The sequence below is a fragment of the Triticum dicoccoides genome, chromosome 3B (assembly GCF_002162155.2).
Source record: "Triticum dicoccoides isolate Atlit2015 ecotype Zavitan chromosome 3B, WEW_v2.0, whole genome shotgun sequence".
Lineage (NCBI taxonomy): Eukaryota > Viridiplantae > Streptophyta > Magnoliopsida > Poales > Poaceae > Triticum > Triticum dicoccoides.
In genome coordinates, this window is record NC_041385.1 from 837,425,149 (window position 1) to 837,452,636 (window position 27,488).

Below are 27,488 nucleotides of genomic sequence, written 5' to 3' on the forward strand. Positions count from 1 at the left end.
GAATGTACTTTGACTTCATGCAAAACCAGGGGGAGGCTGTACATCCATACAAACACGGGCCATGTGCTATGGTTGGTGTTCTGGTTGCCAAACAGATTAATGCCATCGGTACATGCGCCGAGCATGATGTTCCTTGCATCACATTCGAAATATTGATAGAAGTTGTTCAACGCTCTCCACTTGCTTCCATCCTTGACGTGTCGTAGCTTTGGATCATCTCCATCATCAGGTTTCTTCCTCTCCGCGTGCCAGCGCATTAGCTTTGCTTCCTTGGGATCTACAAAATACCGCTGGAGATGGGGAGTGATCGGTAAGTACCATACAACTTTCTGGGGACATTTCTTCCCAGCCTTCTTGTATCGAGAAGCATTGCACACCGGACAACTTGTTTTTTCCGCGTGGTCCTTCCGATAAATTATGCAATCATTGATGCATGCATGGTATCTAACGTGCGGCAGATCAAGAGGGCACACGATCTTCTTAGCCTCATCAACACTACTAGGACATAGATTCCCCGCGGCAAGAACAACCGTTAGGTACTTGAGATGCTCATCGAGGCTAGTGTCGGTCCATTTGTTTTTAGCCTTTGTCTTCAGGAGTTGGAGCGTGAAACTCAAGCGGGTCACCGCAGGATTGCAACCATCATACAATGGAGTGTTCGAGTCTACCACCAGTTGCTCCAGCTTAGCCTCCTCTCTAGAAGCAGCTCTCTCAGTACTCGTCTCCTTGTGAAGCAGTGCTTGAACATGAGGGTCCCGCATGATTGAACTTTGTACCGTCGAACTCTGCTGCGTGGAGTCCATGTTCTCTCCGCCGCCATGTCCGGCCCCTTCTCCTCCTCCATGTCCGGCCCCTTCTTTGCCGCCATGTCCGGCCTCTTCCCCGCCACCTTTATTGATCATCTCTTCGTCATGACCCATGTCATCATTGCCTGCCCCGTCGACGTCCTCAACATCGTCATCCTCATCTTCAATTATCCATCGAGTATAGCCATCCATGAAACCAATCATGAGAAGGTGCGCTCGACACGACCATCGTCATAGGGGTTGAGCCAAACTATTCCTTTGCATTTTCGACACGGACATAAAACCTCTGTCCAGTTATTTTCTTTCATGTCCTGCACCGCCGACCGCAACCACCTATCCACGATCATTCCACTGAACATCATGAATGTCTGCACGGTAATTATAAACAAATTGATTATAAAAATGCGTTCATGCATCAAAGTCATACAAAAATTCGGCATGACCTTCCCTAAAAATAGGACATATAGGTCTAGAGTTTGCCCGGAATTCGCCGAAACAGAAATAAATCAACATTTCGACAAAACATAGGCAACTCAAAAGCAGAATTTGGCGTCAACTCATGCCACACACACAATTTCCATCATATCGCCCAATTATCATATCACACACACATACACATATTTCCATTTTGCAAAAGCATGAAATTTTAATCACCTCTATCTCGAGATCGAGCACACGGTGGAGATGATGATGCCTTCTGGTCAGAGTAGTTTATTTCTAATTAGGTCATCTCATTGACTACATAGTAGCTCTGCATTGAGCCGGAAAATGTTACTTTATTGACACAAAGTAACAGGGAAAGCTAATGAAAGATAGCACTTTAACAACTGGGGCATCTTTCTTTCTTGACCTTTGGGGAAAAGCAGATGTAGGGAGATCAAAAGTTCTTGACAAATATAGATCTAGTTTGGGGGCAAATAGGTCACTTAACTAAATGCTACATCTACCTAGCTAGCTAATTTGGGAGGAGAAAACTTCAACTAGTGGAGGGGGAAGGAGAAAGAGAAAGGAGATGCATTAATGGAGGTGGTGTAGTTAGCTAGGAGTAATGAAGAGAGAGAAAGGTAGGTAGAAGAGGGATAGTAATGGGGGGAGAAGTAACGAGGAAGAAGAAGAGTGAGAGAGGGAGGATGTGGGAGGTAGGGGAATGGGAGGAGAGGAGATGGGGGAGGGGAGGACGGGTGGAAAAAGGTGGTGGGGTGCTGCGTCTTAGCAGTAGCGCGGGTCAAAAAATGTGCTACTGATAACAGCGTAGCAGCAACGCGCTTTTCTCACATGCGCTACTCCTAAACAGGGCCAATCGTGTAGACAATTTAAAAATTAGCAGCAACGACATGAGTAAAAAGCGCACTACTACTATTGCATTAGCAGTAGCGCATATCATGACACCGCGCTGCTGCTAAACTTAGGCTGGTGGTTACTGCCGGTCGATTTTTGTAGTCGCGCGGTTTATACCTCACGCGCAACTGCTAAATTTGCATCAGTAGAGAGTTTTCCTTACCCGCGCTACTGCTAATTAGCAGCAGCGCTCCTTTTTGTGCCGCGCTGCTGCTAAGTTTCTGTGTATAAGGCTTTCCCTAGTAGTGGTAGTAAGTCACACCATGGATCAACAATTATTATTAATCTTGCACACTAATTAATTATTGAGGGCACTAGTTTCATGGTGAACCGTGGATCATGTGATGATCGTAAGTGATTGGCTTCAGCTGTGATCCAGGTATGATCACTGTTTGGTTACAATGGTAACCCGTCTGGTAAGTGAGTTCGAGGGACTCTGTGCATATGTCGATTTCATGGCATCCGTAGTATCACTTGCATTGCATTAAACCTGATTAATTGTCATGATATTGTTTGTCATTGTGCTTATGTTTGTTGTGAGCTTGCAAGTACATTCAATGTACTGACCTGGCGTGTCATGCCAGCTTTCAGGCAAGACTGGTCGGATCGGAGAGCGTCCCGCATCTAGCATCTTGTCCACGTCGGTGTCCCTGTACTATGGAGTTCCACTTCATCGTTATTCCGCTGCCACGTAGTTGATATGATCGAGGACCCTTTCATGTTCATTAAATAATGTACATACTGTTCAGCTACATCGTGTGTGCCGCTTGGCCTCTTATGTCGATGTAATATCAGACTTATGTATCAGCTAGCATCAATGAAGAGGTTGTTTCTGTATCATGTTGTTGTGTGTTGCCAGAAGACTTGATCTTTGGGCTAGCAATGCAAAGTAAACCGGTTGCTCTGAGCCAGGGTGCCACAACATGCTATTAGTAAAATATGTTGATAAAAAATAAGCACATTGCAGATTTATCAGATTAATTCAAGCCCCATGGAAAACCCATTTATCCAAACCAAGCATGATTAAGAACTAGGAAATTGCATTGCAGAATTGAACCAAGCAGTTTACTAAACACTACAACAAATGAAATAAACATCAACTGGGCACCACATTGCACAATATAGCATACTCCAAATAGAAGATCAGACAATTAACCAAACCAAGCATGCTTAACAACTTGGAAATATAGCAATTGTATTTGTTTCTCATGTACTTAGTATATCAAAATTTGATTTATTTCTCGCATGGTATACAATAACAGAATGCACCCACAATAATTGAACATCGCATTGCAGAATGGAACCAAATAGTTAACTAAACACCACAACAAATGAACCAAACGTTAACTGAGCACCACATTGCACAATGTATAACATACTAGAAGATCAAAAAGTTAACCAAAGCAAACATGCTTGACAACTCGGAAATATAGCAATTGTATTTGTTTCTCATGTATTTTGTAAAGAAAAATTCGATTTATTTCTCACACGGAAGACAATACAAAATTGCACCCTGAAGAATTGAACATCACATTTGCAGAATTGAACCAAACAGTTAACTGAACACGACAACTAATTAACCAAACTGTTAATAACTTAGCACCACATTGCACGACATATATAACATATATACTAGAGCAACAGATTGCATGGTAAAAGTAGATAGAACACTTCACTAGAATTTGTTAAGGAAAGGCAGTAGCTAGCAAACTGAACATGGGTCCTTATAGTGAGATAATAAGACAAGCTACTCCTCATTGTCGGAAGAGGGCGAGGCCTCTGCATCGTGGGTGCCCTCGTCATAGTGGTGAGTTGCCTAAGCCACTCTGGGCACCAACCTTATGGCTCTCGAGTTGACGTAAGCACGTGCACGCTGAGAAAACACCTCGTAGTCTTCATTGAAGGCACCGAGGGTGGCCTCGAGAAAATGCCACGAACTATCGTTTAAAGCAGCCAGCTGCGTCACGACATCAGCGTGCGAGGCGTCGATGGTGGCATCTACGGCGAGGTACTCATCCAAGATCTGGGGATCGGCACGAATGGCAGCCATTGCGACCTCATCCGCGCGTGTGGCCATGATTTGTTTCTCCGCTGCGAAATGCTCCTTGATCCCCTGGCTATACTGCGTGCACCATGGCTTAGGGCGCCACTTATTTGGTGGAGGGGTCAGTGATTTGGGTGGAAGGTGTCGCGCCAGCGGTCGGGGCATGTGGGATGTGGAAGGAGGAGGAGGATGGGGGTCTGGTGTGGATTACCTGCCTAGATATACGAGGCCGAGCAGCATGAAGGAGGGTCGCCGGCGAGGGGACGGCACTGCAAGAAAGGACTGGAGGTTTCAACTCGGAAACAAAGGCGGAAACAGGGGAAATGTGGCTTTTGTTAAGGGGGAGGGGGAGGGGAGGTAGATATTTCCGCGGAAGCCGAAAATTTTGAATCGGTTCAGTGAAAAAACTAGCACGCAAAGTGTCATCAGACACGGTCCCTTGTTCAGAGCTGTGTACGATATGTGAACATCACAAACGATTCATATAGCTTAACCTATGTGTGATGAGTTTGAATGCCAAAATTTTTGGTTCCAATTTCCCTGGTTATAGTACTCATCCACGTGATTGCATAATTTGGGTACACAAAGGATACTACAACACACCCACACTATAGTTGATGCACCTTCTCGCGTAAGCCGTATGCGTACTATACACCGACCATGCTCCAGGATATTTTGTACTGCATCTCACACGGTTGGTGATAATAAACCGTGTGCTATCTACTTGATTTTTTATCTTGATTTGAATTGCATAATGGGGCCACAACTACAAAGGATGGTGTTTGAATTGCTAGAACTTCTATCTGCAGTGAACATGCAATTATAGGTGTGTCGGCAAACAATTTGGAATTATACAGGGTTCGTTTGGACATTTTTATATAGTAACTTCGTTTTCTAGGCATTTCAGGTGCACAATTCAAAATTAAATTGCATGCACATGCTCCGGTGCACCAAAATCGGTTGCAAATGATATATGTGTCCATGGGTTGATGCTTACGTCCCATTCAAGAAATGGGGATGAATTTCAACCACCACGACACCATGGTTCTCAAGAAATGGGTTGGTGCTTGCTTTTGTAATTCTAGTAAATACAAAACTCGTATGGAATTAATGATCCTTGGCATGCTATCATGGAAGAACATCAAGATGCTGGGCTAAAAAAATAGTGTCCCATTTTGGGCAGCTTATGGTATAAGCTTCCCGCAAACCAGAGCTTCTCTCACAACAAGCATGATGGTTTCAGTAGGGAACGTGCCACCTCGGGGGACGAAACAGTAACTGTTGCCTCTTCTTACTTTCAAAATTTTTCTTGTGTCAACATAGAACAACAGGAGTGTTGTGCAATTTTTTGGGATTTTTCGGGGTTCCCGTGGACATTTTTATATATTAACTCAGTTTTCTATCCATTCATGTGCATAATTCATATTTGAACTACACGCACATGCTCTAGTGCATATAAACGGGTTGAAAAATCAAATGTGTGTCCTTGGTTGCAACCTTAGGTCTCATGCAAGAAATGGGAATGAATGTCAAAGACCTTTGCCACTGTCGCTCGGCCGCTAACACTAAGATACATGGTTTTAAAATTCTAGTAAATCGTCTGAAATTCATGAAACTTGACATGCTATAATGGAATGGCAACAACATGGAGTGGTAAAAATATTGTCCAATTTGGGGCAAGTTGGGGTATAAGCTTCTCACAAACTAGAGCTTCTTGGAACAAGCCTCATGGTTATGGTAGGGAACATTTCACCTTTCTAGACGAAATGATATCCGTTGCCTCTTCTTGATTTCAATTTTTTCTCTAGTGTCATCATAGAACAACAGGAGTATTTTGTTAAATTTTGGAATTTTTTGGGGTTCGTTTGGACATTTTATGCATTAATTGAGTTTTCAATGCATTTATGTGCATAATTCAAATTTGAACTACATGCACATGCTCTAATGCATATAAATTTGTTGAAAATTCAAATTTGTCTCCTTGATTGCATGCTTAGGTCCCACACAAGAAATGGGAATGAATGTCAAACACCCTACCACCGTCACTCGCTCACAAACATTGAGATACCTGGTTTTTAAATTCTAGTAAATCCAAAACTCGTCTGAAATTCATGAAACATGGCATGCTATCATGGAGCGGCATCAATGCGCCGTGCTAAATTTTTTGTCCCATTTGGGTCATGTTTGGGTATAAGCTTCTCACAAACCAGAGCTTCTCACAAGAAGCCTGATGGTTTCGGTAGGAAACGTGCCACCTTTGGAGACGAAACGATACCCGTTGACTGTTATTGCTTTCAAAAAAAATCCTAGTGTCAACATAGAACAACAGGAATGTTTGTTAAAATTTGGATTTTTTTGGGGTTCGTTTCGACATTTTTATACATTAACTAGGTTTTTTAGGAATTTTATGTGCATAATTCAAATTTGAACTACATTCACATGCTCCAGTGCATATAAATTGGTTGAAAAATCAAATCTGTATCCTTGGGTGCATGCTTAGGCCCCATGCAGGAAAATGAGACTGAATTTCAAACACCAGGGCACTATTGATTGCCGGCAAAATGTTGAGATACTTTGTTTTTAAATTCTAGTAAATCCAAAACTCATCTGAAATTCATGAAGCTTGGCATTCTATCATGGAATGGTACCCGACATGCTGTGGTAATTTTTGTGTCCGTTTTGAGAGAAGGCGCACTCGAATAACAGTCATCAAAGGCATTTTGAAACAAATAGCTGCCACTCTAACATCGCAAACATTTTAGACAGAACACCCGTATGTACACTGACAGCTTCCCCAGTAAGCGAAGGGAAAATGTGCTGAGCAGGATTTGTGCATCTCTTGATCGCAAACGTTTTAGATAGAACACATGTAAGCAAAGTGAGAGCTATGGTCTTCCGCAGTAAGCCAAAGGAAAATTTGCTACGCAGGATTTGTGCATCTCTTCAACGCAAATGGTTCAGATTGAATAATGTATGGAAAGCGAGACTTCGGCGCTAAGCCAACAGAAAATTTGGCAAGCAGGATTTGTACCTCCCTTCAATGCAAATGGTTTTTTTGAATGACCCGTGTGCAACCACGTAAAGACAATTTGGTAAGATTTGCATCTGTCATATTGGGTATATTGCAATTTGTCAAACTGGAAAGATTGACATTTATTGATCTAGTAACATTGCCATTTGTCAATCCTTGTAACACTACGATTTGTCAAAATATGCAGCTAAACATCACTAGCACTATCTAATTTTTGCAAATAAAATTCAGTAATTAAGCATAGATTTCGTTCGTAGATTAAACAGCCGTGCTTAATTTATACAAACAGTTCAACTCGACAGCTGAACCGACCAAACTTTTCACCAATTGTTGCCAACCACGTACTGAAATAGCTAGTTCAACTATATATACCAGCTAATTTTAAGTACGTTGTACAGTTCCACCACATCTATAGTCAGATGAACTGAATAAAACAGCCCCTAAATACTAATACTACTACTGAGGGGCTTTGTACTACTTCCGGCAGCCTCTCCTCTGCCGAGCACGCTCAGTAAGAGGAGGAGGAGGAGGAGCCTACCGACGAGCTGGACAACTACAATACGGTGTCCGCCGCTGCTGCACCTTCAGTGACGCTCACCTCGAACGCCCTCTGTCGCTCTAGACGACCCCTCTCGAAGCGGTCGGACTGCTCGTAGATCTCCTGATTTCTCGCCTTTGCATCGGCGTGTGCTGTGGCCACGGTGGCGGTAAGGCTCTTTGCGTGCTCGACGAGGCGATCCTCCTCCTCCCGCAGAACTCGATGTAGCACTCAAGGTCGCTGCCGCACGTGTGGGCCTCCACCTTCGCCTCCCTCCTTCAGCCAGCGGTGGCGGAGCGGGTGATGATCCCGACGGTTGACGGTAGGCTAGCGGCCACGGTGGCCAACGGTGGGGTGGCGGCCACGACCACCACCTCCCGCCTTTGGACCGTGCTGGCGGAGCGGGTGATGGCCACGGTGGCCAGCAGTAGGGTGGCTGCCATGATGGCCACCTCCCGCCTTCGGGCCGCAGCGGCGGAGCGGGCGATGGCCCTGGCTTTTGACCGAGTTGTGGCGGCAACGACGGCCAGCAACAACTGCCGATGGGCATCGGCGGCCGAGCATGTGGTGGGTGTTCTGCGCACACCCAACAGGGACGCCACGCGCACGACACTACGCCGGGGACTGCACCGCCACCGCGGTGTAGCCTCCTGGTTGGAGCTGTGCGCTCATGATAGCGCAGTGGCTGAGCGACGACGACGAACCGGCGCCATTGTCGATTGTGGGAGAAGACGAGATAAGCTATAGGGAGCGAGGGGAAAATGCAACGCAGGATTCGCCGGTCGTGAGGGTTCATATAGTAGGCTGGTAAGCATTGGGATTTTGGGCGATTTCACCGACTCGGATGGGAAGCTTGCATGGGAACTTGCGCGGTTGCGTGGGAACGGGCTCACCACAATTTGGCCAAAAGAATGCCCCGCGCGCTGCTCAAGGTTGCGCTCGAACCGTCTGCGGCAGCGGGGTGACAAGACGTGCGAGAGGAGGATGAAAGGACACATACACATACGTTTAATAAAAAATGTTTGTGATTTAATTACCTTCGATATCCCGGTCCTAGTTTATAAGTAGGATTTAATTAAGAAAATACGAATGCATGTCGCCAAAGATTATATCGTTGGATTCGTATTTGAGCATAGTTGCCAGTTATATCATTTTTGTAACATGCATTAACATTTTATTGGTTAAATTTGAGGTTATATACTACCAAGCGTTTGCCCACAACACACACGGTTTATTCCATCTCAAACAGCTAGGATGGATCTACAGTATGCCACGTATCGCACACGCAACTCTAATCTGATTCGTGCTTGATGTCTCCGACATCACTCGCATAGTTCGTATTATTTGCCATGTATCACTGTGCTGGCCTCTGCTCGCATCCCTCAGCAAGCTCTGCTCACCGTTAGGTGTCGCGGCACGCTCTGCTCGTGTCCGTCGGCGCGCTCGGGTTGTGGACGTCTTTTCCTTGCATGTTCAACTGCTATATGCATATATATGGTTGCTCGCCGTTGAGTCGTCCGTGGAGTGCTCTACTCGCGTCCCTCCGCATGCGCTCTGCTAGCGGTTGGGCCTGCGCATAATCACGTCGCGGGCCCCATATGCATGCGGTTGCGCCGTGCGCATTGCCACACAATGCAGTTATGTGCGGGACGATGGAGTTATGCGCTGCAAATTAGAACACCCATCAAGGCGTGCCGATCGATATTCCAGGCCATCCGGCTTCCCCTTTAGTTCTCGCGGCCATTATAAGCTTAGTCTCTTCAACCTTTTGATCGCGCCCCACAACACAACAAGCACACCCACGACGACACATAGAGAGAGCGACGCTCCAATGGAGTTTGGCGAGCATAAAGTGGAGACCCACGCGAGGGAGATGGATCTCTCGATGGTGTACACCATCGAACGACCGTGGTGGATGACTACATCAACACAGTTGAGCAGTTGCTTGCTGGAGACAAGTAGGCATCAACCTCCAGTACACCCTGGTCTTCCTGGGAAAGATCAGAAGGTTGCCATCGCCCAGTTGTGCGTGCGCCATCATGTCCTCATCTACCACTACTGCATGTCCACAGAGCCTTGCGTCCATTTTGACAGGTTTGTCAACAGCACCGACTACAAGTTCGCTATAGTGGAAACCACCGATGATGTAAAAGCGCTCAGGGTTACGGGCTTGGCCTGCAAGAACCTTGTCGAAATACGTGAGCACTATAGGGTCTGGGGCAGCACAAAGAAGGACTCCCTGGTTGAACTCGCCTCGGCCATCATCAACCCCTACTACGAAAAGATGAAGCATGATGCCCAGAGAACAAGTCCCGTATCCTTGCATAGGGCCTGGATGCGGCAACTGGATGAACCCCACATCAGGTTCACAGCCAAGAGCGTGTACACATGCTATGAGATGCACAGGAGGATCGTTGACATGAGGAAGTGCCTCATTACCCAAATCGACGAGCCCGGATCGAGCCGCAAGCAGAGCAAGCGCCACAAGAAGTAGATGATGACCAGATGATCGTTTATGCTAGTTATTCATGCATGTAATATATAGTTTACTTTGGTGTGTGGAAATGTCATGTGTGTAGTAGCCACCTATGTAATTATGCATGTAATAGTTTAGTTTGGTGTGTGCAAATCCCATGGTTGTAGTAGCCACCTATGTAAGTGGATGTTTAATTTGGTTATGCAACCATTTCCTTATATATAGGATGGGTCTATTGTGATAACACCCTTAAGAGTCTTATTCTGATAAGAGTAGGCTTATTCTGCTAACATCGCGTTAGACCGAGCCTCACACAAACAAAAATAAAAAACCAACGCCCCCACCCCCGTCCCGCACCCCCTACCTCCAGCTTCTTCCCCATTGTCGGTGTTAAAACCGGCGGATCTCAGGTAGGGGGTCCCAAGCAGTGCGTCTTAGGATCAATGGTAACAGGAGACAAGGGACACGATGTTTTTACCCAGGTTCGGGCCCTCTCGGTGGAGGTAAAACCCTACTCCTACTTGATTGATATTGATGATATGGGTAGTACAAGAGTTGATCTACCACGAGATCAGAGAGGCTAAACCCTAGAAGGTAGCCTATGGTATGATTGTTGTTGTCTATCGCTATCGACTAGCCTGGCCTCAGTTTATATAATGCACCAGAGGCCTAGGATAACATGAGTCCTAGCCAAATACGCCGGTGGGGGAGGAGTCCTTTTCTTGATAGCTAAGTCTTGTGGATTCTTCCTTGTATGCGGCAGCTGTCCGGACTGGCCCATGAGTATACGGCCATGGGGGTCCTCGGCCCAATCTAACTGATCGGGAGACAACGGGTTGAGTACCCCCTAGTCTAGGACACCGTCAGTAGCCCCCAGAGCCGGACTTCAAGTTAGGGTCGCTCCTCGATTCTTCCGAACTGTTCTTCATCTTCGGTTGCCGGTCTTGAAAACCGGTTCAACAAATCTTCTCATCTTCTATCTTGAGGATCGCCGAAATGCATTCGACGAGTTTACGTCGGGTATCCGAGGAGCCCCTTTAAGTTTCCGGCCTTTATTAATGCCTTATTATTTTTATGCCACACCTCGGGTTCGAAGTTGTTCCTGGGAGGCAGTGTCCTCTTGTGTCCGAGTTCTAACGCCGGACTGCATTCAAGGTATCTCTTGCAGCCGAGCACCAATGTCGGACTGCTTTCGAGCTCCAACGCCGAAATGTATCCGAACTCCAACGCCGGACTATGTCCAAGCTCCAACGCCGAACTATATCCAAGATGTCATAGATCATCTTGGTCCAAAAAAGTTGAAGGAGTTTAGCCGAGCATAATGCCGGAAATGCCCTCTAAGGAGCCAGCCACTTGCTTCCGAGCTATATGCCGAACTTCTTCCGAGGTGGTTAAGCACCTCGATCATGTGCTGATTTTTGCCAATATTTTTTATTGGTGCAATTTATTCTCTGCCGAGATACATAGCCAGTAGCCCTCAAGGTGGGTATCGGTCTAAAACCAGAGATGCACATGAAGGATGACATAAGACCGCTGATCCCCGTAGCCGCTGAGACTCAGGTTGATTCACAAAATCGGTGTGAGGATCAAGTCCTAGCTCGGCAGAATACTTCGGGACACAAAAAGCGGCGTGCTCAATCCTCGAGACTCAGGTTGGGTGCGGCCGACCAATCTGAGGATCAAAATCTCCTCGGAAACTGTATTGCACTTAGAATTTTCTGCATAGAACAGGCAATGCAGTAGCCCCCGAGACACTGGTCGGGTGGCAACACCAGATCAAGGGATCAATGTGCCCCTTTAATATTTGTAAATAATAAGCCTGAAGCCCAGTAGCCCCCGAACCTTAATGCGGGCACGGGAGGCCGAATTAAGGATCGATATCCATGGTAAAATCACAAATTATGTGTAATGACTCTATGTATCCAAGTACTTTACGTCATTAATGCTCGGATCCGCATTGTACAAAACTTTGTTGACCGACCATCGGCTTCCACCTCCTCGGCCAATAGCCGAGGAGTGTTTGTCCTACTTTATAAAGCCTTTATGAGGGCAAAGATGTACAACAAACAAGGCAATCTGGCCATACGGTTTTATAAACAAAGGTACGCGGAGAGACATGTTATATTACTGTTTAATAGAAGAAATGTCTTCCAAAGAAAATAGTCCCGCTATCGGTTCCTTTCTTTGGGTTGTCATGCTAAGCATGATCATGAAACCTCAGTCCAATGTAAGAGCAAAATATCGAGGATTTAGGTTGGGGAGGCCAGTTAATAGCCCCCAGTAGTGTTCGGCGATAGTCGAGGTCAAGCCGTAAACACTTCGGCCGTTGTTAGGAATGGCCCGTCGTTTGACGCCGTCATCGGATCGCCGACCAGTTTATGCTTTATTGTGATAGTCAGTTTTTGGCTTTCTCCACTGAGGTGCTTAACCATGTGAGCTGGAAGCACAATCGCAGTGGTTCACCCTTTGCACACCTAGCCGAACAAAGCGGAACATAGGAGGCAAGCGCAGGAGCCGGGCAACCCAACTATTGACCGAAGACACAATTCAAAACCGATGCATATATAGCAATATCCGAGAATGTTTTTGCCGAATCTCTAAAGGTGTCCGGCGTTGCACTGCGAGACTTGTGCTGAAAACACACAAATAGTTTAGAAGTGCCATCGGCTCGAAATGCCAAAAAACTTATTCAAAAGGTTAATGTCCGAACTAGATCAAGTGTTCGGTGCCAATCCAAAAATTGGACTTTAGAAAAAAAAGGTGCTTGTGCCGTGCTTGAACATGACACATCCTATCTCAAAACTTCAAGTGGGTCAGCCTACGGCTTCAACCTCCTATCCCGAAGGCGGAGTACTTATTACTGGGCTAGTTTAGCAAACTAAACTCTAGCGGTTTTGAGAGAGAAATTAGGCTCCCCGCTAGTGACCGCACACTTGTGTTGAAAAAAGGAGTGATAAATAATAATAAAAAGTTTGCAACGACTAAGAAGAAAAACACTTATCGTAAAACGGCTCATAGAAATTTAAGAGCCCCCAAGTGACTTGGGTAAAAGAATGATTGCATGTACCGAAGTACTTATATCATATCTATGTTCAACCGAACTTTAAACGCATCTTAACCGACCGTCGGCTTCTCCCTCTTCGGTCAAGGACCGAAAAGTGTTATGTACTCCATCTGTCGAGAATATCGACGGTGTTTCCAATAACCAGGCAATCGGGCCATAAGGCTGTAACAGACAAAGTGCGCTCAAGGAACTTATGCTATATTACTGCGATGAGTAAGAGGCATCTTCGAAGAAAATAGTACCCCCACCGATACCTTTCTTCGGTGCTCATTGTTATTATGAGACTTGTGCAATAGATTTTTTGTACTCATGAGTTCCGTTGTGTGCCGACCATGATTGAAAATAATAAGAGCGCTAGCTTTCGGCTTCACCCAGTCTGAGGTCCGGCTCGGGTGACCCGATCGTGACAATCGCAGAGGTGCTCCCTTTACTCCCTAGCCGAACAATCGGGAACGTAGGGGTAAGAACAGGGGCCAGGCAACCCAGCTTGCAAATCGCTTAAGTCAATATGGTGCATATTGTGGCGTAACACATGAACAAGGAACGAAGCCGTACAAGTATAACCATATGCAAGAGGAAGAAGCTTCATGAAGGAAGCCCCCAAGTAAACGGGGTATTTGAATTTGTGCGTCACAAACAAAGTTTGGACAAGGAAATTTTTACAAGCAACTTTTTTGCAAAAAAGTATAATGCTTGGCCGAGCCGAACACAAGTAAAAAATTTAAAACTTTGAGCATGAAGACAACTTAGCTGGTTAATGTGTTCGGTATTGATGACGCGGTCCGAGCTTGATGCGGGACAAGGTTCCATCCCAGAGCCGGTCCCGAGGTGGCGGAGCAAAGAGCTCGGCACTCCGAAGTGGTGACATAGAATAGGCAATGCAGGATGGCGGGGTGATGCCGAAGTCCCCGGCATGGGGTAATGAAGTGTTGACGAAGCCCCCCGTCCAGCCGAGGTGACGCCAAAGGATATAGTCCGGCTGGATCATTTTCCTGTGCACAAAAAATAGTGCAAACCGGAGATAATTGTAATAATAAAAATAAAAAAAATTCGTTGCATAACAAATAATTTATGCAAAGTGAGTAATAAAAGAAATATGGTCTGGCACCGAAGTCAATGTCGATGTAGGGCGGCGGCGTGATGCGGTAAAGGCATGGGAAGGCCTGAATTCACAGGTTGGTTCGAGTTCCGGATGCGGCGTTCGCCGGACTATGTACGGAAACTGACCGAACCACCATGTGGCCGTCGTTAATGCGGCCACCATTTGATAGACCTGCGTACATATGACGGACAAACCAGAGTAATAATTCATTGGAAAAAATGAACCCTAACAAGCAAAAAATACTAGGATTAATAGCACCTGGCTTATTTGTTGTAGCAATCCGAAGAAAGGTGATTCCCAAAATTGGGACTCGATCCGCACACCTATCGCCTGATGGGCGATAAAGCAACGGCATGGCGATGCTGGCAAAGGTTGGCTCGCCGAGGCAAAGCCCTTGGTCTAGCTAACGTGACGGAGCCGGTCGGCCAGCGACGCCGAAGTCTCTGGAGTAGGTTGATGAAGAGATGATGAAGCCCCCGGTCCAGCTAACATGATGAAGCCTCGGTGTGAGCCGATGAGTCGAAGTAGGTCGGCGTGGTGGACGCCAGCTTGAGAAAGCAACAGTGCGGCCCTGCCAATGCAGGTCGTGACGTGGTCGATGCCGGCTTGATGAAGTGACCGTGCGGTGATGCAGGTGTGCCCGCTCCGTGTAATTCATGGGGCGACGATGTTGGTGGCGATTTATCCTTCACGATACCAAACTATTGTTGGGCTGGCCGTGATGATGATCCGAAGAAATTGAGCTCGGCTCAACAAAGCGACGACGTGTCTAACACAGGTCGGCCGCCGTGGAGTGATGTTATCGGGCTGGTTTGACACCGGCGCGACGGTGAAGTTCGTATTGCAAGAATACTTCTAATACTAATGGGATGTGTTTGAGAATAAAACACAACACCCCGTACGAAAACTTCCTTCAAAAAGGATATCCGAGATCCTGTTCATAAAGAAGATGAATTCGGGCTGGATTCGTTCTCGCGCAGAAAGTAGATCCAAAAAGTGACGCACTAATCGGAAGTTTCCCGGAGTTTGGACGGTCGGATCGAGCTGGATTTTTGGCAGGTGGTAGATATGGTAATTCCGCAGCAAATCAATGGTTGGATCTTCCAAACGACATCCGAGCTAGATGCTGGATACCACGCCCTAAACTCGTCCGGATTCTCGTTCAGATTCAACAGGGCTCCGGTATATCGGAGATTACCGGAGATTCCTCGATCGGAACTCGACGAAATTTTTGCAGGGCTGTTGTAGACTTAATTCCACATAATTTCACCGAAGTAATTGTTCAGGCGACACTCGAGGAGGCGGTGGCGGCGGATACAAGTTTGTTGTGCAGAAAAACAGCACGGTCGTCTGAGGGCAATGTTGACGTTGAGCCCCCGAGCTCTCCATGATCTTGATAGAGATCGGAGTTAGTGTTGATGAAGGCCCTCATCCGAACATGACGATCGGAGGTAGGGCGCAGTCCTCGGTCAAGCCAAGGTGACCAGTCAAGCTGATGGCGAAGAAGCCGACGTCGCAATTGACCTGCAATCGAGCCATTGATCCTTTCGCCGATCACACAGCGGAACTCTCAATGAAAGCACCAATGTCGGTGTCAAAACCGGCGGATCTCGGGTAGGGGGTCCCAAGCAGTGCGTCTTAGGATCAATGGTAACAGGAGACAAGGGACACGATGTTTTTACCCAGGTTCGGGCCCTCTCGGTGGAGGTAAAACCCTACTCCTGCTTGATTGATATTGATGATATGGGTAGTACAAGAGTTGATCTACCGCGAGATCAGAGAGGCTAAACCCTAGAAGGTAGCCTATGGTATGATTGTTGTTGTCTATCGCTATCGACTAGCCTGGCCTCGGTTTATATAATGCACGAGAGGCCTAGGATAACATGAGTCCTAGCCGAATATGCCGGTGGGGGAGGAGTCCTTGTCTTGATCGCCAAGTCTTGTGGATTCTTCCTTGTATGCGGCAGCTGTCCAGACTGGCCCATGAGTATACGGCCATGGGGGTCCTCGGCCCAATCCAACTGATCGGGAGACGACGCGTTGAGTACCCCCTAGTCCAGGACACCGTCACCCATGCCTCACCTCCCCTGCCAGATCCACACGCTGCCCCACTCTCCACCTTCTTCCCCACTCCCCTCCGCCGCCCCCACGTACCTTCCCTCCAGCTTCCTCCCGTACCCTCCAGCTTCCTCCCCACACCTTCGGGCCATGGTACCCATTCCTAAACCCATAAGGTCCTCCTCCGCCCCCTGGCCACCTACCACCACGCGTTGGCCCCTCCCTGTGGCACCTTCCAGCGGCGCCGCCGCGCCTCCTCCTCCCCTGCTCCGGTGCACCACCCCTTTCCCCCGGGTGGTCGCGCCACCACCGGCCCACCCGCACCGCGCGTCACTGTCCCCTCATCACGGCCGGTAGCCTCTGCTAGATCAGGATGTCGGGAGGAAGGACTGGAGCCCAGATCCGGTGGATCCACGTACAGGTGGTGGTCGTGGCGCGTGTCACGGCGCCGTGGATCACCAGGAATCCGCGTAGGAGGTGGGCGGCAGGAAGGATCCCAGTGTTCCTGGAGTTCTTGTGATTTTTTGCTCTCTGTATGTTCTTGTGTGCGCATGCAGTTTGGACATGGCCAGAGCTTGCCGCAGCCCACATCTCCAGCCGGGGCAGCTCGGATTTTGCCGGCGTGCAGTTTCGACAGCGGTTCGTTAGCTTGTCCCGTGCAGCTCAGTTTTCGTAGCCATGCAGTCTATTTGCAGTCTGGTGCCACAAGTCCTCCATCCTGCCCCCTAACGCAAGCATCTCCTGCCCCACATGTGGTCTCTGACCTCATCCCTCCCTGCAAAGGAAGCCTTCACCTCCATCTCTGCCATCCGACGATAAGCCCACATGTGTGCGGTTCAACATGACGGGCTTTGCAGACCATCCGTGGACGGCAACTATAGATCATCACGAGTTGAAGTGAGTGAGTGGACGTCTTTCACCTCACGTAGTTCTCTAATGCGGTACTGAAAACCCAAGTGAAGATTTCCTGTGTGGTATGTGTTGTGTAAAAAAAATGTTAGTGTTTAAAAAAAATGTATAATACAGAAAAATATGCATTCACTGTAATAACCCCTTCCTTATTCATCATGAAAAAGAAAGTGTAATTCATTATCGAATACATTAGTTTGTACTCGGCGTGACTGCAGCCGCTAAGATTCCAGTGTAGTGCTCCTTGTGCGGTTCCATTGTAGTGCACTTTCATGACAGCGTCAGGCAGTTGACCGTGCAGTTCCTGGTGGGTGTCGATGTGATTCAGGCCATGTAGGTCGTCAGCGTGCAATTCCCAGTGGATGTGGGTGAAGTCCTGTTGGTGTGTGTGTGTGTGTGTTCGTCCCTCTCTGTGTAAATTACTTCCTCTGTTTTTTTCCATGTGGATCTTTGCTTGTGTAAACTTATAAAGTATTAAATATGTTTTCAGTATATTTGCATCATTCGTGAAGTGCACTTTGATGTAGTTCATTTGTACAAAACAGTTGTGGTTTGCTTTGTGAAAAAAAGAAAATGTTTTCTTAAAACAATTGAGGGAGTACTTGTAAACACAATTGAGGGAGTACAAAAAAAATATCAGCTCATTACCACTCTAAATGAAGTGCAATTTGTTTTGTGTGTTTCGAAAAATTAGCAGATTACATCAACAATTGCAGTGCGTTTGGTCCTTGAATGTGGTTCGCTTTTAAGAGTGATGTTGTTCACTTGCACCTACATGAAAGTGAGAATTTTAGCAAAACAAACAAGGGAGTAACTGCGGTTCGCTTCAATATATGATGTGGTTCACTTGCCCTAGTCTCTGGGGTCCACTCTCGTTCAGAGAAAATTGAAAAAGACAACAAAAAACTTGTTCGAGAAAATTCATGTCGGACAAAAAATAAATCAAGAAGTTCACTTAACTGTCTGATGCAGTGCGATTTCCGTCCGAAGTAGTGCGATTTTCTGTCGGATGAAGTTCACTCGTCAATTTGTGTGTCGCGAAAAACAGAGTGTCCGCATTTGCCTAATTTTAAAACTGTTCTTAAACCGTAAGGAATTAGAGAGAGTGTTCTACATGAAAAACTTTCGTCTCGTCGATATCTTTCCAACGGTGTATCATTTGAATCATTCCGACAAGAGGTTTGTAAAAGTTTCGCGAAAAACTACCGCTGCCACTCATCGTCCGCCGAACCATTTTTAAAATTAATTTAAAGCTGTTAGGAAAATCTCAAAACCATTTCTACATAAGTAAGTTGCGCCTTATCCATAGCTTTCCAACGACGTATTACACACCTCGTTTTGACAATCGGTTAAAAAACTAGAGCGAAAACAGTATCAAAAATTTGCAAAAAATTGAAAAACAGAATTCCGCGATTACGTAAATTTGAAACTGCTCTTAAAACATAACGAATTACAGAAAGTAATACATATGAAAAAGTTGCGCCTAGACGATATCTTTCCAACGACGTATCATTTGCTTCATTCCGATAAGCGGTTTACGAAAAAACACGAAAATACGTTTGTTGCTACTCCTTGGGCGCCCACTGTTTTTGAAACTGCTCTTAAACCGCGAGGAATCTCAAAAAACGTTCAACATGGAGAAGTTGCGCCTAATCCATAGCTTTCCAGCAGTGTATTATATGCCTGGTTCGGACAAATGGTTAAAAAACTAGAGCAAAAATAGTACCAAAAAAACACTGCATGCAGTTTTTTTGACACGAAGTTCACTAGTCTCTCTATTGCAGTATCTTTGTTACAGAAAGTGCAGTGTCTTCGCATTGAGCATGCAGTTCATAAGTGTTAGCAGAATAACTATTCTGCTAATATTAGCATATAGACCGGCTATATATATATTAGAATTGTTATTTGGATCACAACAACCTCTATAAGGGCCCGAGAGGGCCCTCCCGAACTTCCCTGAACTACCGTTTCGGCCCGATAGGATCCCACCCAATCTCGAGGCCTCCCCGACAAGATCCACCTGATCCCGATCCCGAGCTGCCCCAACCCCCCTCCTCGCCTCGATCTGCCGCTCCTCCCCTCGATCCGCCGCCTTCCCCCCGTATCTAGCTCCTGGCTGGCCGGATCCGCCACATCCCCTTTGTCTCCAGAGCCTGGTCGACCGGATCCGCCGCCACCCCTCTGTCCCACCTCTTGGCCGACCACCGGCGTGGTGTACAAGCGACGGTGGACGCTGACGTGAAGGAGAACACGTCGCCTGGACGCGACGAAGCCGCCATGGACTTCCGGAAGCCGCATCCTCCTTCCATCTTCACCGCCCGATGCATTGGCAGAGTAGATGACGGCCCCGATGGAAGCAAAGGCGAACGGCGCGGCCAACGGGGCAACTCCGCGACAGAGGCGGCATCGGTGGCGCCTCCAAATCCAGCAGCGGTACATGAACTTCCTCCCACTTGTCGCCTTCTTCTTCAGTTGTCCCTTGCCTGACCTTCTTGCTTCGTGCATATGAACTTCGCGCCGTATGCAAGACATGGATTGCCATGCGGTTCCTCTCCTAGCTCTCCGGCAAATTTCTCACAAGGTGGCCTATCAGCTGCTGGAAAAAGGTTGGACAAACTTCTAGCCAGGGTATGGTTGAACTTCTTCGCTCTGCTTGTTATTTTCTTACTGCCATGTGAAGTTCAGGTGGTGTGTAGCATCAGTCCAGGCTACAAAAGCTTTTTTAAAATCTGCCTGCTCACAATCATGTGAAGTTCAGGTAGTCTGTGAGCATCAGTCCAGGCTGCCAAAATATTAGTAAATCTGCCTGCTCACAATCATGTGAAGTTCAGGTAGTATGTGAGCATCAGTCCAGGCTGCCAAATAGTAGTAAATCTGCCTACTCACATACATGTGAAGTTCAGGTAGTCTGTGAGCATCAGTCCAGGCTACAAAAGCTTTTTTAAAATCTGCCTGCTCACAATCATGTGAAGTTCAGGTAGTCTGTGAGCATCAGTCCAGGCTACCAAAATAGTAGTAAATCTGCCTGAACTTCACATGTGAAAAGCCATGCGAAGTTCAGGCTGTGAATAATGCTAAGTTCAGTTAGAAAGGTATAGACAGATGTAACTTGTGTGCTAATAAACATTTTTTTTCTTTTATGACAGGAAGACGAGAGACGCGTGAAGAGGCTTAGAAGTTCACAGCAGAAAGTACTCAATCCCTAGCCCGTACGCGTTGCACCACCCCCTCAATGGGTCACCCCTCAAATGCACCAAGAGCATTGTGAAACTGCTCCAGAGCAAAAATGGATGACACCCGAAGCACATGGTGACTTCCAACATGTTGGGTCACAGCCCGATCCGCACAACTTTGCGGCTCCACCTAATTGGGAGACGCCGGAAATCCCCCGCAGATTCTTTGTATCCACGAGCAGACTCCCAAGCACGCCGATGGAGGAAGGGGTTAGCTCAAGTCCTGCGTGTAACTCTAGAGGTTATCATGGTGTTCCTCGTCAACGCCAAACGGAAGCAACTAAACAAGATCCCAGGACAAGTCAAGCAGGAACACAAACACGGAGGAGAGTGCTCTACACACTACCTGTTGGGGATATAACTACTGAGTGTAAACCGCCCAGGAGGGCCCGGTTTATGCTCATCTATATTGAAGCCCATGAAGACAAGGAGTATGGCACTCTACTGTTAAAGTTTAGAGGCCCAGAGCCCAAAGGTGGATTAGGGCCCATAGTAATAAACCGCCATAGATGTATAACTTGTAATATAAGTTAGGGAAGGGAAGAGACCGAGCCGGACACTTGTATGAGCCGGCCTCGGGATTCTGTAAACCGGCCGGGCGTCAACATGTGTATATAAAGGGACGACCCGGCGGCAGTTCAAGGACAAGGAACAACAACTCGAGAGATAGGTAAAGCAGATTCGCTCCCTGCTCATTGAGATCAATCAATTCCACAACAACTGGATTAGGCTTTTACCTTCACCGCAAGGGGCCGAACCAGTATAAACTTCCCGTGTCCTTTGTTCCAGTTTAACCCCTTTAAGCTAATCTCGTTGCGATGGCTCCATGACTAAGTCCTTCCGCTAGGACATCTGACGTGTTAATTCCACGACAGTTGGTGCCCACTGTGGGGCTATCGCACGACGGTTTCGAGTTCTTAAAGGGCAACTAATTTCAAGGACTCAAAGGGTACGCGGTTGGCCGGATGACCAAGAGTCGTTGCGGCAAGCTCTACATCGACGACGCAGGCTGGGCCCCCGAGGCCGGCTCAATCGAGTACGGGTACCGGGTCCCCTTTGGCGGAATTCACGTTTTCATCGGCAAGAACAGCGAACCGGGCCCTGAGCCAGAAATCTCCACCGACCTCGTCCAAACGGCTCAGCGTGCAAGTCCTGCCCGGGTTCGGCCTGCCATGAAGCGTGCGTTCGTAGGGTTCATCCATGGTGCGGAATCTGAACCGGTGTTCGACGGTGAGACGACCATCTACTTAGATGGTGAATCATCCACTGGCGAAACCGAGTCGCTGTACCAATTACAAGACGACCGGATTGGGGGCTATTCCGATGGTGACAGTATTCCGGGCCCCTTTGAACCGCCAAACCGGGTTGCAATCTTCATGGCCGGTACGCAGCCCACCGTGCAATCTTCATATGCAGCAGCAATGATTTCCGGATTGGCAGCTGGGGCAGGAGGCCCTGCGCGCCAGCCGGCTCAAGTTCTTGCCGGTTTGCTGGACTCTTTGATGACATTGTTGACCACGGTAGTCACCCTGGAGTCCCAAGATTAGCATAATGCAGATGTTACAAAACTAAAGGATCAGATAAATCAGGCCAAGGCGGACTTGGCGGCTAAGGAGGTCAGGATGACTGAAGAGCGAGCCGCTTTAGATGCCAAATCACAGTAGATCCAGGCGCAGAATTACCGGCTTATGTTGGATCAGAATGGTCAAACGAAGTAATGAGGAGGAAGTACCGGTCTCGTCTGCCGCTGGTTTACAAAGGAATGAATCTATTCAATATGCCAGGAGCCGGGCCTAGTAATCTGGCAGCGGTAAACCGGACCGAGGCACCTGGGGCGGCGCCAGATCAGCCACAGTGATGGACCCGCCCCGACGGACGGACAACACGCCGCAATATGTAACAACGTCGCCAGGTCATTTCTCTAGCCCTTTGGATAACATGATGCTGCAGCATCGCGTTTGGCGGCTATTCCGATGGAGGGTGACTCACTGGCGGCGGTTGAGACACAACGGGCCAGGGATCTTCTTCAAACCGCTGTTGTGCAGCAGCATGCTTATTCCTACAGCCGAGACAGAATACATTCAACCCCCCGTCCGAGCCAAAGTTATAGCAGGCACATGGACGAACCGACTGTGTCAAGCAGTGCACGGCGCCATGACGCCCCTCGTGGGCCTAATCCGGCGCACGGCGGTATGAATGCGCAGGATGTGGTGAACAACGGCAGAGCACGACGAGAGGCAGAGTTAGCACCACAATTGGAAGCACAGTATGCGAATCAACCCGCTCCGGTTCAGCCAGCGGTGTCAGTTGAATGTGGATTGGCCTTTAGCTCTTGGGGAATACCGTGCCTCACCCCGGCTCTGCGTAATGTGCGGCTGCCCAAGGATTTCAAGGGTTCGCGTAAAGTGCCTAATTATACCGCCGATCAACCCCCCGAGGCGTGGGTTGAAAGTTATGAGATAGCAATGGAGATGCTGGATGTGGATGAAGCGGCGTGTGCAAAATACTTCACCATGATATTAGAAGGAATGGCTCGTACCTGGGTGAAGAGCCTGCCTGTTAACTCGATCAGTTCATGGGACGAGTTGAAGGCCCGGTTTATAGCGAACTTCAAGGATACGTGCAAGCAACCCATGTCCATTATAGATCTGGCAGCTTGTGTCCAAGGAGAGAACGAATCAACAACTCATTGGGTGCGCCGGGTTTCAGAAATCCTGCATTCGTCAGGCCGCATTAATCCTAATATGACAATCGTGAACTTGGAGGGTAACTGCCGGTTTAAGTCACTGAAGATGAAGTTGGGACGGCTCAAGCGTCACTGCAATAATGTGGGAATGCTCATGGCAGCTCTGGTTAAGTATGTTGATTCTGATAATACCAAGGACCCCAATTCTGATGAAGAAAAGCAGGAGAAGGGAAAGAAGAATGCCGGTACAAAAGGACAACATAACCAAGCGAGCCACGGGAACAATGCTAAGCGTAAAGTGGACAATTCAGATTTTGTGGCTAACACCAATATGCAGGGCAATATGCAGCGCCGTAAGGGTAAACCGCCCCAGTGTGGTGGAGGCATGAATCTGGAACGCTCCTGCCGTGCCCAAAGCACGAGACAAAGGAGGTTTCAGCCACGCACCTCTGGAAGGATTGTTTCATCATGAGGGAATTCAAAAACTCTAATCTCTTCCGTTATGATCAGGGTCCATCCGGCGGTTCCGGTCCAGGGTTTCACGGGCCGGGTTACGGTGGTGGCAGTTCAAACTCAGGATTTCAGAATAATCAGGGCAATCAGAACAACCAAAGTGGTCACAATCAGGAGAGTAATCAGGGGAATCAACAGCAGCCTGGTTATCTGTCACGCCCAATATGCGATACTATCCTAAAGAGACTCGAAGGTCCCACCAAGGATAGAACCGCATTTTGAAACACTTTTACAAGGTGGATATCATTACATCAACATTACAAAATAGATGGGGATATATACAAAAGGCATACCATGTCACATGAATACAACATCACAATACATAAGAGCAACATCCGATTACGGATGAAACACAAACAGAAACTCAAACGATATCCACCCTGCTAGCTCAGGCTACCGACCTGGAACCTATCGCCTGGACGAAGAAGAAGCAGAAGAAGAACTCCAAAACAAGCAAGCATTGCTCTCGCGTCATGATCATCGCATAACCTGTACCTGCAACTGTTGTTGTAGTAATCTGTAAGCTAAGAGGATTCAGCAATCCCATTACCATGGGTATCAAGACTAGCAAAGCTTAGTGGGTAAGGAATGGATAATTGGTGAGGTTGCAGCAGCGACTAAGCATATATGGTGGCTAACATACGCAAATAAGAGCGAGAAGAGAAGTGAAGGAACGGTCGTGAAGCTAGAAATGATCAAGAGGTGATCCTGAACTCCTACTTACGTCAAACATAACCCAAAGACCGTGTTCACTTCCCGGACTCCGCTGAAAAGAGACCATCACGGCTACACACACGGTTGATGCGTTTGAATTCGGATCTGGTGTCAAGTTATCTACTACCGGACATTAGCAAATTCCCATCTGCCACATAACCGCGGGCACGGCTTTTGAAAGTTTAAACTCTGCAGGGGTGTCCCAAATTAGCCCATGATAAGCTCTCGCGATCAACGAAGGATATTCCTTCTCCCAGGAAGACCCGATTAGTCTCGGAATCCCAGTTTACAAGACATTTCGACAATGGTAAAACAAGACCAGCAAAGCCGCCCGATGCACCAACAATCCCGATAGGAGATGCACATATCTCGTTCTCAAGGCAACACCGGATGAGACTAGCTACGAGTAAAACCAACGCTCAAGTTGCCCCGAGGTGGCCCCGCAGGCAGCTCAATTCGGACCAACACTTAGACAAGCACTGGCCCGGGGGAGGCTAAAATAAAGATGACCCTCGAGAGAGTGACTCCCAAGGGAAAAGTAGGTGGTGGTGAGGCAAATGGTAAAACCAAGGTTGGGCCTTGCTGGAGGAGTTTTATTCAAAGCGAACTGTCAAGGGGGTCCCATAAATCACCCAACCGCGTAAGGAACACAAAATCCGGGAACATAACACCGGTATGACGGAAACTAGGGCGACAAGAGTGGAACAAAACACCAGGCATAAGGCCGAGTCTTCCACCCTTTACCAAGTATATAGATGCATTAATAATATATGAGATATTGTGATATCCCAAGATAACCCTGTCCACCATGGAGCAATCTTCAACTTCACCTGCAACTAGCAACGCTATAAGAGGGGCTGAGCAAAGCGGAACATAGCCAAACAACGGTTCGCTAGGAAGGGTGTCAAAGGTTAGAGGTTCATGGCAATTTGGGAGGCTTGAAGAGCAAAAGATAGGTAGCGCAGCAAAGCGATAGAACAAAGCAAACTAGCATAGCAATGATAGTAGTGAGATCCAGGGTAGCGGTCATCTTGCCTGAAATCCCGCTAGGAAGAACTATTCCATGAAGAACATGAAGCCACGAAGACGAATCAAGCGTAGACGAACGAATCCTCACGATCGCAACGAAAATGGGAACTACTGAGAAGAAGCACACAACATGGTAAACACACCACACATAGACAAGACATGATGCTCAACCAAGCATGATGCATGACAAAGCTACATGAAGCTACTCATGGCAAGAGATGATGCATACAAGAGCAACACATCAAAGCAAGTTTAAATGAGGCCGGAAACAACATATAACAATTCCGATAAGTCCTCATATGCAAATTTCGAAATTGGTCCAGATCTGAATAAACATTAAGTTGAAGTTGTTAGACAACAAGTTAAAGAGCACCAAGATGATCTACACGAGATTCTAGTCAAGTTACATATAAAGTTCATTTAGTTCGGAGCTACGGCCTAGAAGATATGAGCAAAACAAGTCAAACATGGCATTGATGCAAAATGCATACAAACGTCAAGCAAACACCTCAAAACATGGATGCAACATGATAATATGAAACTACGTGCAAATCTAAGCAAGTTTCATATAGGGCACACTCAAAGCGGAGCAACGGTTCAACACATACACTCTATACAAGTTTAAAGGACAAGCTGTCCAAAACAGCAACTAGGCATATTGGAAGCATCAAAACAATAGGCTACAGCACCCCAACATAAGAACAAAAGGCAGGGTCATGATGTACAGGTAAGGCATGACAAAAGATGAACACTGAGCTATCCCCAGAAAACACTAGAACATGCTCAAAAACACATGGCAAGATTGCAAATAGTAACAGTTTCAGTCATTAGCAGAAATAACATCAGGTTGCAATGTTTAGAGCTCTCAAACAACATGTTACCAGAACTTATCATGGCAAACAAAGGCATGTCATTAATCTACTAAGTGCATAGAACAAAAGTCCTTTACTGACCATGAGCCAAAAAGGATCAGAAGATATGATGGAACCCATGTAAACATGGCAAGTTATATGACAGATTCATACATGGCAGGAACAACAATAAGTAGGCATGTTGGTGAGCTTGAACCACTCACCACAGAGCAATACATGGCATGGCAAGGCAACCAACAGTAAGATGGCATATTTATGAAGCTAAAAATGGCAAGAACAAGTTCATAGGGTGCATGGATCACTAGCAACAATCATGGCAACCTTGAACTTAATGTTAACAGGCTGACAGCAACATTATTTAGCAAGTTTGGAGCAAGATTACAACATGTTACAGCAGGCTATAAATGCAACCAAGGCATGGATGGATAGATCATGACATGTATAACAAATCATCCTTAGTGAACATCTCCAGATTATGCATAGAATGACTAGTAGAAGCAGGTTAACATAGCATCACGAAATAACAGATTCAACCTAGCAAAACGGCAACAGCAAGTACCCTACTTCACGAGCTCGATGCACTCAGTACAAGACTCACAAAAATACATGGACGAAACCACTGTGAATATGGCATGACATAGTTGAAAACACAAGTAGACATCAACCTCATAGGATGCACACATCAAACATGGCAAAAATGACAAATGAGCATGTTCTGTTAACAGACAACAGATAACATTATATAGCACTCTTGCAACGATGATTCAGGCATCAAGATGGACTCAAACAAACATGGCACAATGTAATGTAATGAAGAGCATCTCACAAAGAACAATTTGACATATTTTACACAAAAAACGGAGCAGCATGCAGCAAGTTATGATGTATCAAACAGGGCATGAAAATATCGCAGATCTGGGGACTTAGGGAAATAAACGGGGTCAACCTCCAAAAATGGATCTGGATCTGGGCACGGATTCCGAGGTTGGCCGGCTCGTACCACCGGAGTTTGAGGAAGGAGGCGGCCTGGGTTGGGGGAGGAGGCGCTCCGGCGAGGAGGAGTCGGCGACGAGGC